Source organism: Colobus angolensis, unplaced genomic scaffold (assembly GCF_000951035.1).
Source record: "Colobus angolensis palliatus isolate OR3802 unplaced genomic scaffold, Cang.pa_1.0 Scaffold4, whole genome shotgun sequence".
In the NCBI taxonomy this organism is placed as follows: Eukaryota; Metazoa; Chordata; class Mammalia; order Primates; family Cercopithecidae; genus Colobus; species Colobus angolensis.
The window spans coordinates 4,203,534-4,206,188 of NW_012117376.1; positions in this window are offsets into that span (position 1 = coordinate 4,203,534).

The following is a 2,655-nucleotide window of genomic DNA, read 5'->3' on the forward strand; positions in this document are numbered from 1 at the left end:
AAGACAGAGTCTCCCTCTGTTACTCAGGCTGGAGTGCAGCGGTGCGATCTCAGCTCACTGCAACCTCTGCCTCCTGGGTTCAAGCAATTCTCTGCCTCAGACCCCCCCAAGTAGCTGTACAGACGCCCACCACCATTTTAAAGTTAAAATTTTTTTTAAATTAGCCCAGCTAATTTTTGTATTTTTAGTAGAGACAGGGTTTCACCATCTTGGCCAGGCATCCGGCTAATTTTTGTATTTTCAGTAGAGACAGGGTTTCACCATCTTGGCCAGGCTGGTCTTGAACTCCTGACCTCGTGATCCACCCTCCTCAGCCTCCCAAAGTGCTGGGATTACAGGCGTGAGCCACCTCAGCCGTCCTGAATTCCTTCATTTAACAAAAATGTAGCTCTGTGTTAGGGGCTAGGGACGTGGAGCTGACCTAGACTTTAGCCCAACCTGCCGAGAGCTTCTGCCCATGGGGAAGCAGCTGAGTGCAATGTGGGGTCAGGGAGAGAGATTGAAAATGAGGAAATAGGGCAAGTCCTGGCTCTGCTAGTTATTAGCCATGTGACACTGGACAAATGATTTGACCTTTGAGCCTCAGTTTTTTTCATCTGGAAAATGGGACCCTTGCTGGCTGTTTTAAGGATGACACAAGATGATATATATATGTCATGGCCTATGCTAAGTATTTCCTAACTGGCAGTTACGATGAGCTTGATTGTTATTGGGGAACGTCTTGCAAAACCACTGCATGGATGGATATATGAATGTCTGAATGTGTAAGGAGGGTAAGTTTGTGAAATCAGGGCATGTCTATGTTGTTCCTCACTGCAGCCCCAAGCATCTAGCACAGCTTGTCAGCACAAAGTAGGTGCTCAATAAATGTTTATTGGCTGGGTGCGGTGGCTCATGCCTGTAATCCCAGCACTTTGGGAGGGCAAGGCGGGTGGATCACCTGAGGTCAGGAGTTTGAGACCAACCAGGCCAACATGGCGTAACCCTGTCTCTACTAAAAATACAAACATTTGCTGGGCATGGCTGCATGTACCTGTAATCCCAGTTACTCGGGAGGCTGAGGCAGGAGAATCGCTTGAACCTGGGAGGCAGAGGTTACAGTGAGCTGAGATCGTGCCATTGCACTCTGGCCTGGGTGACAAGAGTGAAACTCCGTCTCAAAAATAAATAAATATTTTTAATTTTTATTTTATTATTTTTTTAGAGACAGGGTCTCGCTCTGTCGCCCAGGCTGGAGGGCAGTGGTGTGATCCCAGCTCACTGCAGCCTCACTCTTCCAGGCTCAAGTGGTCCTCCTGTCCCTAGCTGGGACTAATTTTTTGTAGAGACAGAGTCTCACTTTGTTGCCCAGGCTGGTCTCAAATTCCTGGACTCAAGCAATCCTTCCACCTTCGCTTCCCAAAGTGCTGGGATTGCAGATGTGAGCCACTGAACCCAGCTTGACTGGGTATTGACTGTGAGTACAGGGTGGGGAGATCACAGAGAGAGAGAGGTGTGAGTGCAGGGGAGCCCTCCACCAGGATATACTTTATGGAGCTCGGTACAAAATGAACATGAAGCCCTTAGTTCAGAAATTATTATGAACTCCAAGTCAACCCAGGAGAGCGTTAAGTCAGGCCCTCAGGAGTGGAGAGCCCTGTGTGACTCCCATGAAGCCAACTCTGACCTCCGCTTGCCTGTGGAGCCCCACTGCCCCCCGGCCTCCCCCCGCCAAGTTGTTAGGGAGAGAGTGTAAGGCCTGGGGCTCCCTGGGCTATCTGAGGGAAGGCGAAGAGGGGAAGGATAGCTCAGTGTGGGCAGGCCTGGAGAAAGCCGAGGGAAGGACCCAGAGACCAGCAGACCTCTCCCCAGGAAGCCCCCCAGAGCCCGGCCCATGTCTGAGAGCAGCCCTCTGTCTTCTGTTCCCCCACACCAACCAGGCCGCTGGGTGGTCTAGACACATGTGGTCACATTTAGATGTTGATTGAAGCAAAATTGTTATAAGATTAGAATATTTAAGGTAACTTTAATTTCCACTGCATTGCTGGGATTTTTGAGGATGAGGCCAAGAGACCCCCTGGGGTGGAAGTAGGGAGAATGGTGGGGGCTGCAGGAGGGGTCTCCATCACCCCTGCCTGGGAGGAGAGGCTGTTGGCAACTCAGAAGGAAGGAGAGCTAGACAGAGGGGAGGACTTCCCAGGAATCTTAGAAGCAGGAGTTCAGCCCTCCAGCAGATGTGGGGAGTGAAGGGCCGGCCTTGGTGGAATAGGAATTCACAGCACCACACCTCCTCCCCAGACTATCTGCACATCCTGGGCCACACATCTGTGCACACATCCCTCCCTTCAGGTTGCCAGACAGACAGAAAGGAGGGCCAAAGGAGGGTCCCATCCAGGACCTCCCAGGCTCCAACCTGGGGCGGTTGGGGCTCAGAGGGTTTTCTTATTGGCAGATCAATAGAAATTTAGAAGGAAAAGAAAAATAAGGTAATAGTAATCAGGATAACTAACATTATTATTATTATTATTATTATTGGAGATGAAGTTTCGCTGTGTCACCGAGGCTGGAGTGCAATGGTACTAACTCAGGTCACTGCAACCTCTGCCTCCCCGGTTCAAGCGATTTTCCTGCCTCAGCCTCCCGAGTAGCTGGGATTACAGGCGCCCACAACCACAC